The sequence below is a fragment of the Corvus moneduloides genome, chromosome 5, assembly GCF_009650955.1.
Source record: "Corvus moneduloides isolate bCorMon1 chromosome 5, bCorMon1.pri, whole genome shotgun sequence".
Classification (NCBI taxonomy): domain Eukaryota; kingdom Metazoa; phylum Chordata; class Aves; order Passeriformes; family Corvidae; genus Corvus; species Corvus moneduloides.
In genome coordinates this window covers 51,788,594-51,807,097 of record NC_045480.1, presented here as the reverse complement: position 1 = coordinate 51,807,097, position 18,504 = coordinate 51,788,594, and the positions used below count along the sequence as shown (strand labels likewise).

The window sequence follows — 18,504 nt, the reverse complement described above, 5'->3', positions numbered from 1 at the left end:
ATCATTTAGATGCTTTTTCTTAGTTCAGAAGTTAAACAAATATAAACTATATTCCTTACCAATCATCAGGACAGATTATTAGATGCAGTGCTAAGCAGCCATCCCTGCCTTTGAAGAACACAAGGTATGTGCTCTTTTCTTTTTTTCTGTTTTTTCCTATGGGAAGTTTCCTTGCGTTTTAATTTGAATTTGCCAAATTAGGTAATCTCGTTACATTTTTTTTTTCTTTCTTGAATTTAACTATGTTTTAGAAGCTAATGAAATATTAGAAAGTCTTGGGGATATTGGTTTCTGACTCCTGAGAATCTGCAATATCAGTCTGTGATGTTGAGGTGAAGAGCAGAGAAACTGAAGGAACGTTGATGCTCTCTCAGGAGTGTGGCAACTTCTATACATGTGCTATTCCCTATGGCTGTCTTCTGACATCTCCCTGGTGGTAATAGTGGCATCCTTTACATCTCACTGGAAATTCACAGCCATATACTGAGAAATTCTGAAGCCCAGTAATGATATGAAGGTAAAACTCAGTGTAGAATTCTCTATGCTATATAGAGTAACCTAACATTTTTAAAACATGAGCTTATGAAATTGGACTTGCTGTGATTTCATAGAATCATGAAAACAGCTTGGGTTGGAAGGGACCTTAAAGATCATCTGGTTCCAATCTGCTTGCCATGGGCAGGGATGCCTTTCACTAGATCAGGTCTACTTCTTCTATTTTAATTTGACAATCCTTTATCTTGGCCTTCTATTATGGGAAGTACATTTGAGTGAAAGAGTTAATCACCTACTCTCTAAAATGCATATGGACAAAATACAAACTACAAGCTGAACAGTGTTTGGCCAGTGGGAAACATAGGGTAAACCTGTCTTTTTGGTGCTTTTTGCTTGCCAAGACCCCTGCAAACCTCAGGCCTGTAGTTTTCTGCCAGTCAGCACCGCCAGCACCATGTTAATGGTCATCAGATGTCAAGAATCACTTTCACCTTGGAAAATACTTGGAAGAAGAGGATGATGACTAAATAAAGGCTGACTCTTAGGGATAAATATGTAATTTACGATGTGGCACAGAAGGAGGATTACCTGTATAGCACTTCTCTGGGTATGTGTATGCACACACAGAGAGGAGAATCTGTTCTCCTTGTCACGGTGCACATTTGTAAATGTTGAAGACAGGGAACAGATGACTGTTTAACATGGCAAAGAACTATAAAAGCATTACTGCCTCTCCTTTCTTTTTCAGTCATTTAAATTTTTTTTTAATGAAGTATTGCAAACTGACTTCTGAAGTCATATGGTATTTTACATACCTACCAAGGGAAGAGATTACTTTTAAATATTGTATTTTAAAGCTCACAGGAGACCTCAGACAGTTTGTTATTCATTTCAACCTAATGCAAGCAATAACAAGCTTACTGGATTAGGTGCCTACTTTCTGAAATAGTTTGACTCTCTAATGTCCATTATTAATTGTTTTAATATATAGAATTCACTGCAATTTATTGTACATGTCTGAACATTCTTTAGGAAATCAGGAAATAGAGTTCCTGGACATTAAAAATGCCCTGGACAATGTATTTTATTACTTCTCAGCTATCTTCTGTTTTGAAAATATAAATTCAAGGAACTCTTAGAAAGGAGGGATCATTAAGAGGGCAGAAATATCAGGGTGGCAAAACAATAACATTCTTCAGCTGCTAATAGTCTCTGAACTGCTAGAAATGCTTCCCACCATCTGCATTTTAGCAACCAAGGTAATGCTATTGGTGTTTTGTATCCTCAGGATCCTCAGTAGTGTCATTAGTACAAACAAATCTCAGGAAAAGTTCTCTGGGTAGCAGAAGGAGCAGTCTGGGACCTGGCTGCTGCCACATCCCCCAGCTTGTGCAATGGGGATGCTGCCTTTGTGTGTCCCATTGTGCCCTGTTTGTTCATAGTGTCACATGCTGAAGCTGCACCAAGGCCTTGCTGGGTGCAGGAAGAGGTTTTTATCATTAGAGCTGACTGAGCAAAACAGAGAGACAAAGTCTGTGGAAGATAGGGAACATTTTACCTGCAGAATTTCCTCCTAATTATGGCAAATCAGAAAAGCACTTTGATTTGTTAACCATGGGGCTTTCTTGTGTCCAGGAGCTCTGGTTTTTCCTTGTGTCTAAACAACTCTTAGCACAGCACAATGATGGCTCAGCACTTGAGCTCTCACAAGCTACAGTGACAGAAGCAGAAATAAATAATAAATATAGCAGTGCTCACAGCTCCCAAACTATTGACACTTGCTGATTTTGGAAGCCAAATTAAAAACAATTTCTCACATTTCAAGCACAATAAAATATTGGGTTTGTAAAACTTAGGGAGATGTAAAACCCCTTGTTGACCTTTGTCCTTCTGGCACTGCTGAATTTAGTAGGCCTAATCTTGAGGCATCTGACTGGCTTAACCCTCCTGTTTTATTCTTCAAACACCACTGATTTACATGGTAGTTTGCCTTAGACAGGGCAGTTGGGCTTTGATATTTGATCCCCATGGGAGTGTTGATTAATAAAGCCTGAGAGGAAAAGTTATAACTGCAGAAAATGAGAGCAAGTGAGAGTCCTTTGTAAATGAGAGTCCTGGGATCTGCAATGATTTCAAATTACATTTCTGTGTATGGGGGGGTGTGTGTGTGTGAGTGTAGTCACTTTGGCACGTCACTTTGGCTTTGGCATGTCAATAGCTCTGAGCGCACTTTAGAAAAGATGCTCTGAACATTAATAATCTGTAGAGCTAAGCTATCTTGGCTCAGGTGATTGTATAAAAATAGCACCATCACCATGTTAGAAATGAAAAGAGGAAAAGAAAATAAACCTGCAAAAAAGGCAGGTAAAAGCAGGGGACTAAGGAAAACAAAAATTATAGATATTACACCCAAGAACTAAGAAGTTTCTCCCTGAAGGCACAATATCAAAAAATTACTTCCTTTAAAAGGCAAGATCCAAATTTGGGGCATCAAGAAATCTGAGAAGTAAGCTGTAGGCTTGACACTGGGGCCAGGCACCTGACCTCATTGCTGTGGGCTGTTCGAGAGCAAACAGAACTTTCTGCATTTTCTGTATTCCAATTCTGAAAGGGTCACTGTGTGCTCTAATAGCCCTGGCTACACAAAGCATCTGACACTTTTTCATATGACCCCACATGGCCTTTCTTAGTGTGGAAAAGACTATGAATCTACCAATTACTACTGAAAACTAATAATCAGTTGTGTTACATGCATGTAATAAGACCTCTACTAAAATTTATTGATCAGTGTTTGTTACAAAAACGCTATCAAAATTTCAATAATGTCTTTAGAAATGAATGTCTTGAGAATTGTGGTATGCTCAGATTTTGTTGGTGACCTTCACTGAACTGACTGTAATTTGGAAATACTGTGAAATCTATAAAGGCTACACTTTGCAACCAGCCAAATGTTGAATGTGGGTTATGATTTCCACTGCATGTGAATAGCTTAATATTTTTATTTTATTTTACCTCTGATTAGTTGTACATGGAACATTAAAGCTGGCTTTTTACAGTCAGTGTAGCTAGGGGTATTGAAATCAGAACATAGATCTCTCCTCTAAGTACAAATCAGAAGGACAGACACTTAATAGTTTTGAAACATATAGTTAGTGGGCCTATATTTTTTATTTATAGTTTTATGATTATATTTTATTTTTCAGTTTGTAGATATTACGAAAGGAATCTTCAGATGGTCCTTAATTATTTTGAATTTAGCTAATGAGATATGTTGCCGCAGTCCAAACTCTAGGCTCATAATAAACAAAAGCTAAAAGAAGGAAATATACCCATTCTTGTTTTTTTACTGAATGTTATGTAGAAATCTTTTTTGTTTTTTCTAATTTTGCAACCACTGAGAGGGTTGGTTTGGTTTTTTTTTTAATGGTTGTTCTGCATCTCCAAATTTCATTGCTGCTCTGTGCTGGGTTTTTGAGAGACCTCAGCTCTCATTCCCGCCAGAGCAATTGGTATGATTTGGCGAAAAAAAGGCAAAGTAGCTCAATGTAGGAAGAAAAGGCTGACCAGAGGTAATCAGCTGTCAAAGCCAAGCCCTCACGCAGCCACTCTGACTGGCTGGGCAGCATCAGTGTCGTGTTTGCCCTCACTATCCTGCAAGGCAGGGAAACAGGTCCATCTCATATTTCAGCTTAGGAGCTGAGGAGGGGAAAGGATCAGGGTGGGGCTGTGCTTCAGGCTGAGCGCCCATCCTGGATTCAGAGTTGCCCCTGTTCCCATTAGATGAGCCACAAGCTAGATCTGCAGTGGTCCCTGGACAAGGTGGGATGAAGTGCTGGCATGACAGACCCCAGGAGGAATACGTGATACATCAGTGCAGCCAGGGTCATCTCTAGTGCCACCACTGTGACTGAGGAATAGGGTCTTGGACCATGGGAGACAGATGGTTTGGAGGAGAGCAGGAATGATGCCTGAATCGGTGTTCCACTCCTGCTCCCAGGAAATGCCCACCCAGCAGATAAACTGAGTATCTTTCCCACGCTGCAGGGAGTGTCTGACAGAAACATTGGGTGATACGTGCTTAGGGCTGGTATCCTGTCTGCTGAACCACAGATCTTCTGTACTCACAGCACTGTAATTGCAATAATTTTCCTTTTCCAGTTCATTTAATGAAGATGGGAACTTGTGGACCATTCTTTATACTTCAGAAATGCTGCATCTCTCATGGACATAAGGCATTTGTGACCAGCCAGGTGAGTATGCCTCTAGCCAAAGCTGTCACTCAGAATTTAAGATAGATATCATATATGCACTGTATACTGCAATGCCTTTTTTTTTTTTTCAATGTATGTTTTAAATGGTACAAGGAAAACATGGAACCCTGTCAACAGTGCGGCCAATTCCATTTCACCGTAGCAGGTTTGCTTGTGGTTTGGTCACTGGCTGGGCTTCTCCTGACAGTTTACCACAGCTCTGAGGGGTTCTTGGCTGTGTTGTTTGTGCTGTTCCTGGGGATTCTATGGAAAAACAGATTAAGGAATACAACAGGGAGAAAAGGGTAGGGTTTTTGTTTCCTTTCATTCACTGTTGACACTCTCCAAGGGAAAACTGGCAAGAAAGGGATGTAGGTAACACAGGACTTGGCAGAAAGCCAACACACAGGAGGGCTGCAGGGGTTGAACATTAAGTCTTTTGTCCATTTCAAGTATCCCTATTTTATTCTGTGCAGTACAAGCTGTACAAGTCCTTATTTACATAGGCCACTTATGCAAGCTGGACCAGCAAAATTTCATGTTTTCTGTTGTTCACATCAGTCCTGATGTGCACTTCAGGATCTCATCTGTTATCCTTGCCACTGGAATTGCTCAGCGTATCTCAAAGTAGTTTGAGGACAGCTGCTCAGCTTCAGAGAAGACAGTGAATGTTAGATGTGATAGCCACTGCTCAGGTGTTACTGACTGACACTGGATTCACACCATGGTGCATGAACTGCAGTGGCAACAGTGACAGCAGTGGTCTGATCCCTGAAGTCACCATTCTATGTCATTTGTCCCATGTTTGGTGGCATTGCCAGGATCAGCACTCTTTAACCTCCCACCACCAGTCTTCCTTGTTCACTCTGCTTCTCCTGTGTGCATGTCTCCTTAATGCCCCACAACCTTCTGAATCCTTCAGGAGACACAGGACAGGTGCATGATTTTGTTTGTCCAAATGGCGACCACCTACCAGAGTGGGAACTTCCAAGTTTTTGGTAACTGGCTCAATTATTGTAGCACCTGCCTTTTACAGGAGTTGTCACATTCTCTCTCTGGGTTGCAAGTATGGGTAGTTCTCATCTAGGCAGGTAATATGAGTCATTCTTGGAGCTGGGTCTTTTCAAAGATTTTGAATTAAACTGTATTTCCTTTCAATCTCCCAAATAATAGAAACGAAGGATAATATATTGTTATGAATAAATTATCTTAGACACATATTTTGACTTAGACTTAAACAAGCTCTACTAATAATATAGGAATGGGGAGAATGGGGTTTGACATGAATTCCAGCAAGGTATTTATAGAACTGTTAGAACAGATTTTACAATAATTAAAACAGAGTATAGGTTATGTTAAAGTAAATGAAGTCAATTTAGTTCATCATCATTTTTAGTGCTGCAAATTAACATAACAATGACAACTGTGGTTGTCACTGACTTGAACAGCAGCAATTAATCATTGCAGTTAATCATTATTAACACATAATGCATAATGATCAATCATGCTTGACTCTAAGATCATAGTGGGCTTGTATTAAATACTATATAAAAGTATAAGGGCATTAATAACTGTCCAAACCCTAGGAAAATCAGGCCCCCATTTTCCATTTTGATGTAGTGTTATGAGCTATTTCTGTCATGTCTCTGAGTTTGTTAGGACTTGTTAAGTTTGAATTCATCTTGACAGGTAAGATTGCTGCATGTATGTGCAAATAGCATAAATGCCCCGTATTTGTCTAAGGTAGTTGTGCTACTGTTCTGACTGCTGAATCAGTCAGGCAAAACTCTTCTGCTCAGCATTGAACTGGTGCTTTGGCCTGGCAAGTCCCATCTAACTCTCTCCCCATGGCATACAGAACTTCATGAAAAGTAACCTGTGGTTTTTGAAATTACTCTCAGTTCCTCCTCAGCTGCTATGCTCAAAGTTGGTTGAGTAAGGGCTGGTTCCAAGGTGAGCACTGTGCTGTGGTTTATACCTACTTGCAGTACTGATGTCCAGGAGCACAAGAACCTCTGAAAAGTAGTTTTGCAGGCTGCCTGTATGGCTTTGCAGGCTGCAGATTACCTGTATTCTGAAAGGCCACGCTCTAGACCATGTTCAGGTTTAGGTTTTTTTAACAATCTCACTATTTGTATGCTCATTTACCTCTCTGTGAAGCAGAAAAACGGTGACATAAATTAAGTCCTTTGTCAAAAAGCTTTGGAGTACTACTTTTCAAGTTAAATGTGCCTGGACATTGTAATACATCTTCTTAGCATGAAGGCTAACCGGAGTGATGGTGTTTGTCTTCCCGAGTAACCTTTCCATGTGATGGAGCCCTGCTTTCCTGGGAGGGCTGAGCACCTGCCTGCCCATGGGATGTGCTGAGTGAATGCCTTGTTCTGCTTTGCTTCTATGCATGGCCTTTGCTTTACCTGCTAACCTGTCTTTTTCTCAACCCATGAGTTTTCTCAGGGTTACTTTCCTGATTCTCTCCCCGGTCCCAGTGTGGAGGGAGGGGGTGAATTTAGTTGCCAGTTGGGGTTATTATAGAATTATAGAATATCCTGTGCTGGAAGGGACCCACAAGGATCGTCGAGTCCAACTCCTGGCTCTGCACAGGATCTCCAAGAATGATCCCAGGTGCCTGAGTGCATTGTCCAAATCCTTCTTGAACTCTGTCAGGCTGGTGCTGTGACCACTTCCCCAAGGAGCCTGTTCCAGTGCCCAAACAACCCTCTGGGTGAAAAGCCTTTTCCTAATATCCACCCTCAACCCACCCTGATACAGCTTCATGCCATTCCCTCAAGTTAAAACATGACACCATGATTCAGACATATACTGCATCCCAAAACAAATCAATTTGGTTTATTTTCCCTTGAAGAGTGAAAATAAATATTTCAATTGAAATTAATTTAAAATATTTTAGTTTGCTCTAAGGAAAACAAGAGACAACACTGTGTGCATGTCCATAATGAACTTCAATAACAGTTCAAAATGAGTGTTATTACAGCATACAACAGTGCTCAAAGAAAGCCAAAAATTCAACACAAACAAAATAAAAGCATTAAAGTTTGAAAGCTGTATTATTTCTAGACAGAGGGTAAAGACCCACTGGAGAAGTTGCTAAGTGCCCTGGTACAGCAAAGGATGTTTGAAAGTGCTTTTTTCTTAACCAAACAAAATATTTCAAAAGGAGCAAGCCCCTTTTAAATTCCTCCATGAAATGAAAGTCTCTTCAAGGGTAGTTTGGCAGAATTAAACCATTAATTCATCAGATTTCAGCAGCGTCTGATCTCTGAATATTATGCAGACTGTTTTCTGCCTGAAGGACAAGCAAAGCCATGTGACTCCTGCGAGAGGGTAGAGCTTAGAGCAGCAGGTAAAATTGTGCTGTATTTGCTTCAAAACCAGCCAGGTAACAGGGCTCCATCCATTGTTATGTAATGGATTCAAAATTAGTTCTCTTGCCACAGTTGTATTTTCAATCCTTTTTTCAATCTTTTTTTCATCTTGCCAATAACTTTTTTCCTGAGTTTGAGGATCCCTCATGAAACTGTTATTTTTATGATGCTTCATTCCTTTTCCTCTGGGAAATCACACCTTGCTCTACCAAGGGCACAAGTTCACTTTTCAGCTTCAGTCCAGTCCTTGGCCATGTGTCTCTCCTGTCCTGCCAATGACACTGCTACTTCTGTGACTGCTGTGCTCAGAGAAGGTGCTACCAGTGCAAGTGATTTCTCTGTGTGCTGCAGCCATGCACAAATCCTGAAACACAAGACATGGAAGGACTGGGAATAAGATTCTGATGTGCACCTTTTTTCTGTGCTGCCTTTATCCCTCTGCACATTCTTACTGTTTAACTGTGCTAAAATGATTTATTACCTAAATCAAATTAGGAATGGATCCCATTTTGTCCTTCTATTTTTTGCTCAGAACGACACTTAGAACTGGAGGCAGGTGAGCAGAAAATACTTGAAAAAAATGTTGCTATTAAAAAAGTACTTTAAGTGTCTCTCTCCCTAAAAACTAATTATTCCAAAAGCTTTCAGCAAAAAAGTGGCTTGAAATAACTGAGATAAAAGAAGGTAATATTAAAAAAAAAGATATTAATAAAAGATTCTATTAGGAGTTTGGAAATTGCCTCCGTTGTGAGGTTTTGTTTTAAGGATTAAAAAAAAGCCCCTCAACTTCAACATTTAAATTTTCAGGTTCTGGCCTCTGAGGGAAGGATCACATGCTGAGTGCCTCAGCTTCCTGAAGAAAGTGTGGGAGGGGCAGGAAAAAGAGTTGAATTCAAAGCAGCTGAACTTCCAACTGGGAGATCTGCTATGGAGGGGATGAGGAAAAACCTGGTCAGTGGTGGGTAAGTACTCTGTTGGTTTGGAGCTTCACTCCGTGTTGCAGAGAGGCCCTTTTTATCCAGCTGGGGTCCAGAGCCTAAAGGATACCACCAGAACATGTTTTTTCATGCTTTGGTGATGAAGGACTGAGCAGGGTTCACTGCTGTGTTTGAGGAGAGCAGCAGCAAATGTGCCTTTAGAGGTGTGAGCCCCAGTGCTTGGGGCATTCTCAGTGAAGGGGAGAACAGGTCCCTACAGGTTGAAGTTGTCTGGTTTTGAATTGCAGTTTCTGACTGAGGGGCAAGTGGTCCCTGTAGGCCCTCTTTGCAATGCTAAATCTTTCATTGTACCCAGCTCTCTATCACTCATCTCTCACAGATTCAAGATGAAGAGGGCAGAGCCTCTTTCTAGGCTCATTTGTTTTCTGTCTGATTTATTTATATTGGTAACTCTTCTGTTGATGAACTATTATTACCAAGATACAAAGAGCAGAGTGAAGGACTCATCAAGATTGATGCTTTCAAGAATACTGGATTGTAAATAATAATGTATGTGTGTGTTTGCCTTGTCTAATGTGTTTGGTTAGAAAACTAGTTGGTTTCTGAAATGCAGTGAACCTGTACATTTTTCAGGATGCTCCTGTGAAGAAAAGTTGAGTGGAACTTTAAAAAAACCAGCCAAATTACTTTCTTCTAAAGAATTTCTTATTTTGTTTGTGGCCCTGAATATAATAATCAATTTATTTCCCTTCTGTTGTATTTTCCTTTGCAACCTGGTGAGTCTCATGAGCAGAACAATGGTGATTATTTTAGGAGCAGATTGTAAATGTAAAGTTGGGTTTTTTTACAATTGAAATAATAAAGCTCTGTAACATATGGTAGGTGAATATCCTAAATATATAGATAATAAAAATAAGAAACAAATCCAGAAATTTAAATTTTAATTATATATGATTTTTCATCTCCAAAAAGTCAGTGATTAACTTAGGAGTACACAAACCAATTAGTGTATATGAGAATGAGTGGCACTGACACATTGCAGGCACGAGGAATGTGTTATGTTATATTCTTCTATTCCTCATGCCATATAGGAGTGAATACAAATTATTTTAAATCCCAACAGTGGTAAATTAATGCATATTACTTGCATAAGAAGCTACAGGCATCTGTTTCAGTAAAATGCATATATCTATACACACAGCAGAATATGAATAGTTATTTTTCACTCTTTGTTAAAGTTTTGGTAAAAATCTTAGCTATGCAAAACTGAGAGGTCTTGATAGCCAAAGCTAGGAATGAGAACTGTAAAAAACATGTATTTCCTGTGTGTCCTTCTGCTTGGGTTACCAAAAGATAATATTTCCCAGATGCCAGCTTGCTGTGGGCTTTTTCAAAACTTAGACCTCACAGATATCCTGTGTAGTCTCAGCATTTCATTGCTCTTACAAGGAGATTGAATGATATGAAAATGTAGTCCAAGGGCTGGTCTTCAAAAATTCAGGTGCTTCTTATCTAGAGCCACTTGCCAGTCAATACTGATAAATATTTACTTGATAAGGTTCAGGTGCTTGGAGGAAAACTGTGTGAATAGTAAGTGAGCAGCATCAACAGGAAAACTTTGTTTTCCAGTATTCATGTTGGATGCACTTTCCCCCTGTCCTGAGGACCTCTCTCCCTTCTCTTCCCTGCAATTATAATTCAGTTATGACTCTCATGATATCTACTCTCACACACAGCAGTTTTGGGTTTTTGGTAGTTTGATTTTTTTACAGAGGTATGGTGGTTGCTAGTGACCTTCCTTTGCACCCTCTTTGTTGTCTTAGTCACAACTCCAGACCCCTGGCAGTTTTTGAGTGAGAGGGGCCTGCAATATCTATATAAAATTTGCAGTACAGCTTGACCTAGATTTTACTGTTATTATCATTTATGCAAACAGCCTTCCTTGCTGCTGAGTTCCTGCTTTGACAATGTGAGCTGAAAATCATCCATGGATGTAGCGCAGGAATGCTAAATTCCTCATGTTATTGCAGTGATGGGGAGGGGTGAAGGAAGCATAGATAGCACCTTTATTATTGAACCAAGGTGAAACGGTTGTGATGTTCTGTGCTGCTGGGTTCCTGTCAGGAACCAGCTGCTGGGGCGTCTCGGTGTCAGCATGAATTTGAGTCTGCAGCCTCCTGAGAATTGCTGTGACCTGGTGAGGGCAGTGTGGCTCAATGGGGGTACTGAGGAAACAGGTGGCAGAACTCCTCAAAAGCTTCCCTACATGGTTTTGCAACCCCATCTGGTTTGCAGCTCAGAGACTGGTGCTTAGACTTGGGATTCAGAGGCATGAATACACTCATTTGTTCCTTACCTGGAACCACAAAGAGACCACCATTGCTGTGCCTGGAGCTCTTTCCACACCCAAGCCCCATTTAAATTGCCATTTATTAGGTTATTTGAAGAGCAAGGCACTGTTACCTTACAAGTAATTATACCTTGGACATAGTTAAAGATAACCTCAGTTATCAGTCACCTGGGCTGATGAGGGTCTGTGAAGAATGATGAATCCTAAATACTCCTTTATTTCAAGGGAGCTGCTGGTTTTTGTTTACAAAAAACCAGCAATAATGAAAGGGTTTTGACATCTGCCATTGTTGCAGCATATGTTTCCAAGAACTTCTTGCTATACATGTTGTGAAAACAACTTGTTACGATAAAATATATTTCCTCCATTCAAATGCAATTTACGAGTACTCTTTAATTTGGTTGAATTCTTTGTGAGCCATTTTTCCATTTAACTCTTGTGATGCAATAATCTAAAAAATAAAAATAAAATCCCTTACATTCTTGTTACAGCTGAGAACAGGTTTAAAAACTGAAAGATCACATAATATCCATTAATTGATCCAATGAAGTTTTGAGCGAGATATCAGGGGTCTAAGGTTGGTTTATTCTATATGCCTAAATTTATGCACATTTATAGTTATATTTTGTCACATAATTTGTCGTTGTACACTACCACATTGTCCTTTTAGCCTAATTTACTATCCCTACTTTTAACACTGAGTGTTACTTTGTATAAATTGGTCTCATCCAGACCTTCCCAAACATCTTTTTCCTTCTGGGTCTCATTCTACTTAGAGAGTAGGGTTAGATGATTCGGTTCAGAAAAGCTTTTACAGACTAAAGAGATTAAAAATTTTTTGCTCAATTTCTGGTTGAATAGGCTTTTAATTTTGAAAGAATTTTGGAGATGGCAGAGCCTGCTGTACTGACAGGGTCTGAGGCTGCCGTCATCTACACAAGCAAAGGTGCACAAGGCAGCAGAGCAAAGTTTGGGTGAAGGTTTGTAAGCTCCTATTTCACCTGAATGTGTCATGCAATCCCATTAAAAATGATAATTATGGGCTGAATCTGAACCTTTTTTTACATCATTATGAGTCTTGTTCATAAATTATTCTCTTTACTCTGATAAGCTTCTCTACTTCCAAATTAAAGGAAGTACTATCAAGCACAGGAAAGAGTGGCAGAGCTGTTGCCTCATGCAAACAGCTAGATTCCTAAAATGTATTTATTACCAAAGGATTCAGACAGAAACTACTGAGACCTAAGGACCTGGGCACTCACCCTGTTTCTAAGTCCAGATACATCCAGAAAATGGAGTTTCTGAATCCAGATACATCCCGAAAACCTGCCCCAAGGCAGACCCATCGCTACCCTTGCCGACCTTCATGACCGCTCATCTGTGTGCTACCCCCTACGTTTTTTTGTTAGGATATTCTGAGGATGCTGGCACAGATCTTCAGCTCCCTTTCCTTTTCTAGACATTTCCATTGATAGCGAAATAAATCACCAAGAAAATGATACTGCAAATTTTCTCTTCTTCATCCTAAACATGTTTATCCTTGTATTTTCTCCTACATGACAATAGCTCCCAGAGTAACTATACCTAAACAAATTAAAAGAATATGAATATTCTTCATACTATAGTGAGTTTGGAAATAGGAAATTTTTGCTATAAGTATCCTCATTCCCAACTTTCTTTATTCTAATCTCTTGTGTATGCTGCTATACTACAGAAAACATTAAAGTAAATTTGGATAATAAGAAATTAATATGATCCATTTATGGGTCAAATAGTAAGTTTAGATGTTCTTTTTAAGCTCTTAATTGTTTTTTCCAAATCATGTTATGAGAAGACATAGCAGAGTACTTGTAATGGGCAGTTCTGCAAGATAGACTAAAAGCTTTCAGATAATTTATATACATTTTCCTTGGCAAAAAATATACATCACAGGTCAATTTTTTTTTTTAATTGGCTTTTTGGAACCCAATACCATACATGTGCCATAGCCAGACTTAAATGTTAATTGAAATTAATATGAAGAATAGGCCTTATTTTTAGATCCCAGGCAACAAAATCCTGATAGACATCATTTCACTTTGAGTGCAATTGTAAGACTCTCCAGTCCCACAGGTAATAAATAACAACTTGACAAGGCTCCACTTCATGCTATGGGTATTGAATCATTACAAAAATCAAGCTCTTAAATTTAATCTTTAATTTTCTTTCCTTTTTTTTGGTAACAGAATTTTGTTGATTTTGTTTCTAAACTCTGATTATGGAGTTCAGTGCGGCTCATTTGGCATTTCAGGGTTTGGAAGTTCTTATGTTTTATTTGTTTCCATAAAGATTGATATAGGAAGAGAAAATGCTACTCTCTCCTATACCCTATACATGTTAACTGATTATGTAGTTGAACTCTATGACCTATTTATCTTCCTGAAAGAAACAGAAATGACTTTGTCACAAGCTACAGAATATATGCAGGGCTGCACAGTTCTCAGTCTCTACTGCATTCTGAAGAGTGATATATTTTAGCGTCTAATATTTATGTTCATTTCAACTTGTATTCTCATTTTTCATCTGCAGTGCCCTTGGTGATGGTAGAAATTAGTTTTATTACAGCTTCCTCTAAAGGACATCCATGCTTGGAGGAAAAACAGGGAGGGGAAAAGTTATCCAGAGGCATGGGCTCCAAATTGATATGTCAGGGAGGTATATCCATGAATTTCCTGTTGAAGTATAGTGATCCATAATCCTCTCTTGTATTATAGACTTATAAATTACCTTCTTTTATGGTATGTCATTGAACTATACATGTCTTTGTATCAAAACTCTGGTTTCAAGCCTAGGATGGAACCATCAGTGTTGTGGAGGTCACTCTGGAGAAACAAAATAGATAGCAGTCTTGATAAGCAGAGACTTCCCTTCCCTCAGGCACGGGCATGGCCGTGGCTGCCTCAAGTCCCTGGGAAGTCTTGTGGCGGTATTTGTTCCTGTTCCGTGGGGCGAGGCTGGCACTGCCATCTGTCACTCTCTGCCTCAGGTTGCGCATTTTTGCCTTGTCTCACTTTTTCCCTCAACGTGGCCTCCCTCCAGGCTCCTGCAGCCGAAATCTTAGCAGTCAGGTGCTATTTTTCCTGTGTCTAGCCTGTGAGCCTGCATCTTCATAAAACCTCCAGCAGGCCCTTTTCTCCTCCCCACTTTTACAAGAGCGACATTTTGAGTAATTCAAGGTTCAGTATGTGCCAGGAAACAGATGAAATTATAAAGCATCCTTCTAATGCCATATAAAGTTGTGGTAAAGGTGTAATGAAGGAAAGAGTAATTAAAGGAAAAAAAAGTTCTGCATTGCATAATCTTTTACATTCAAAATGGCTAAAAAACCACATAAATTCTTCTATAGCTATAACATTTTTGTAACACAGGCCCTATTAATCTGACACTTGGTCAAATTGCCAAAAGCTATTAAATATATATGAAACTGTTTTGCAATATTTTGAAAAAAGTCTTGCCCTTTAGAACTCTTGTTGCAGAGATAATGACTTGGTGCTTGGTAAACATTTCATACATGTTTAAAACTTCTACAAGCTATTTTCTTCTGAGAAAGAACTTCTGAGTTTCAGTAGTGTCTCTATATCTCATAATGGAGAAGGAAAACAGACAGGAAGGCACAGTGTATAATCCAAAGCTATTTACGAGAAGGTGAGTGAGGGAGTGAAAGAAATCCCAGGACTTCCAAATACATGGAAAAAATGCAGGCTTGCAGTCAGTGTGCCTCTTTTGGCCACATGCGCCTGGACATGAATGGTGGCCATTTTGCATGGGAAAAAAAGCGCATTCCCCCAGTGTCTCAGGGTCAGGTGAGAGGGGCTCCAAGGGCAGCCAGAGTCCTAGGTGCTGGCAGCTTTGCTCTGGGAGAAATCCTGCGACATTTTAGGAGGCAGCACCCCACTGTCGGCCACATGCGCCTGGATGCGAACGGTGGCCATTTTCCATGGGGAAAAAAACCTCTTCCCCCCAGGGTGAAGAAAAATGTGATCTTCTGAAGTGTAAAACTTAAACCTGACTCCACTTCCCACTCGGGAGTTCAATGACTTTCCTAATTTGTTCTTTTCTACTGTGTGCAGGTAGGGAAACTAATACAAGTTTCCAGGAGTTGTGCTACTCTCACCTGTCTGCACAGAATGCAGGTCTCAACAACAATCTTCATCCTACAGAATCCCTCAGTAATAACTAAGCATTTTCTAAAATAATTGCAAGTCATGACTCCCCAAAAAGCGAGGGTACTAGATGAATAAAGTCACTGAATTAAATTTTTGCATCAGTTTTGTTTGTTGCCCTTCCCACCCCATCCCTCTCCCCATCCCAAGGGGTTTTGCAACCTGGATTATTTCAGTGTATGCCCCTGAAAGCTGCATTAATTCTATGAGGAGGAGGCAGTCTAGGTGAGATATAGATGCAGGACCAAGATGCAAAGGTGATAAAACCGAGGATATTTTAAGCCAGGTTTGCTGCTAAAGGACATTTCACACTGGAAGCTGCACAGTAAATCTCCAGAGCCTTTGTTCAATCTGTGTTGCATGTTATTTCCCCTCCTTTTCACTTAGCTATGCTGAATACATAAGGGTCACTTTGGAAGAAAAAAAATATTGGTATGTTTAATGTCACTGCTTTATTAGGGGAAAACTGACACAAAACTCTTGCATTTCAGTATATCAAAGGTAAGTTGTTTGCCCCTTCCAGTGCTGATTAGTAGGAAAGTCCAGAGGTGACCCTGTCTGGTCTCCAGGACTGTATGGTTTATCACTGGGTCCTTCAGCTCTGTCTAGGCTTTCTAAATCACAGTACTCAGAGAGAACTCAAGCAGGGTCTCTCAGTGGTGTTTCTCACAAACTGACTTCTTGCAAAACTACAATAGAATCCCAAAGACCAAGCAGTAGGCAAGAAACAAAAATGCTATTTTTAGCAATTCCCTGTGAAGAACTGAGGAGTTGCACTAAGGAGGAACCCACACAGCCAAGTGCTTGATGCAGTGCTTGAATAGGCAGCATCTTCTTTATTGCAGGGGAAAGTTCAGACTTGTGCTGTCAGGCTGCCTGGCAGAAGCTGTGTAAGGCAAAGGGGGTTCTCTGTTGGAGCAGCATGGGCTTGGGGTGCTGGTGAATTATTGAGGTACAGAGGTAAATTAGAAATACTGCTGGGAGGCCAGTGAGTGTTCCAGGCAGCTGTTTTCAGTACAGGCAGGACATGACTGACTGCAGGCTTATTTTCCAACTTCACATCACACTGTGAAATACTTTGTGTGTACCTCAGCTGTACTTGTTTCAGAAAATCCCAGGCAGGAAGGAGGATTGCAGTGCTTTGTGACTGCCGTAGCTTCTTCTGTGGCTACCCAGCTGCTGCAGGGAGGAGAGAAAGCTCTCGGGTGCTGCCCTGCCCTGCAGGCAGAGGCTCTGAGGAGGATGAGTTCAGCCAGGTGCCAGTGCAAAGGTCAGGCCTCAAAATTTCTGCACATACAGTAAAATCCTATCAGCAGCAGACCCTCCTTGTGCACTGCAGATGGTTCAGCTGTGAGTAGAGCCTCCCAAGCCCACTGGGAAGACTGGAGGGAAAGATACTGTCTTCTGTGAAGGTGTGCTGGAGTGTAGGCTGCAAGCCAGATCTAAAAACATGAACTGTAGTGGTTTAGGGCATGGCCTTCAGCAAAATGAAAATGAGATGTTCAGGAGAGAGCTGCGATACCACACATTGTATCTCTGATGGAAGAAAATTATGGTCCAGGGGACACACCTGACCATCTTCATCTTTATGTAACTGTTAATTTTTTTTTCAGATTGTATTTTTGCGTAATAGCGCTAACTAACTGTATTCTCTAAATTCAGCCAGACAAATTCTTGCCCAATATGAAATCGTGATGATGGGGGAGTTTAAGTTATGGTTGTTATACTTGTGCTTAGGGACTGTATTCTGAAATAAGTAATCTAAATGAGATACAGAAAGACCTCGTATAGGAAGGATCCAAAGTGGGCAAGGAGTAGAATGAAGATTGGGAATAGAAATGAACAGGAAGATGAGCAGGTAAAGCAGTCACTAGAAGGCAGCGTCATACAACTTTGGAGAGACGTGCAGCAAGGCAGAAGCAGAAAAAAAGAGATGTGGAAAGAATAAAGAACAGGGAAGGTATGGGAAAACAAGTATTGTCCATATAGCATGAGAAGAAGTAATCTAAGTCCAATATAAAATATGGCCTAGAAGAAAGCCAGATATCTAAGTGTATCAAAGTCATAACAAAGAATCATAAGAGAAGTGAGATATTGAAGAGAGCTGTAGGAAGTAAGACAATAAATAAACTGTAGAAACACTGTAGGGGTTTGAAAGATTTTTTTATGTCTTCTTCCTTATTAAGCCTCATCATTAACAGGAATACTGTTTGATCTTATTTATAGCATCAATATACTGCTGCTGTAAAATCTCTTCCAATACTGTATCATCAGCAGCAGCTGCAAGTAAATTTGAAAGCTTCAGCAGAGTAGTGCAAGGTAAAGCCATGATCAGCCATTGCTTTCTCTCATTTCCAGTGATGCTGATCCTTTGGAGTTCAGCGGATCAGTTCTCTGAGAAAAGCTGAGGGGTATCTGAGACTCTCCAGCACCTTCATTGGAAAAATGTGCAGAGTAGGCAGTCAGAGTAACAAGACGCCCATTATGGTAACGATTGATTCGGCAGAGAAGAGGAAAGCGAACTGCTAGGGAACCCACATTTGTTGATCAGTGCTGAAAATAATGGGATTAATACTATAAATTAAAAAAATAATCGTAAAAGAGGGCTATGGCTAATAACAGAAAGAGGAAAGGATAGAATGGGGGAGGGTAGGTGGGAACACTTCAAATAATGGGAATAAGGTGTGAAGGCAGAGAATAGATACCACATGTAAATGAACCTTTTGGAGTAAGATAAATACTGCCATACACTGATGTCAGTTTTGACAGTAATAGTGATTAGTGTGAGTTGATAATTGACAACAAGGAGCTACAGCCAGAGCAGAAACTGTCTGCCCGAAAGTCCTGTGACACTATTACTTAACTCAATTAGCTCGAATTACA

General features: G+C 40.1%; 1 long non-coding RNA gene across 2 annotated transcripts in view; it reads left to right on the top strand.

Annotated features, from left to right (window-relative positions):
* The first annotated feature begins 259 nt into the window (after positions 1-259).
* Positions 260-18,504, top strand: part of LOC116444674 — a 108,566-nt gene continuing 90,321 nt past the window's right edge. For both annotated transcript variants that reach the window (XR_004240439.1, XR_004240440.1), the window contains exons 1-3: positions 260-517; positions 4,654-4,745; positions 8,939-9,093. This is a non-coding gene — a long non-coding RNA (uncharacterized LOC116444674). The remainder of the gene's footprint in view (positions 518-4,653; positions 4,746-8,938; positions 9,094-18,504) is intronic.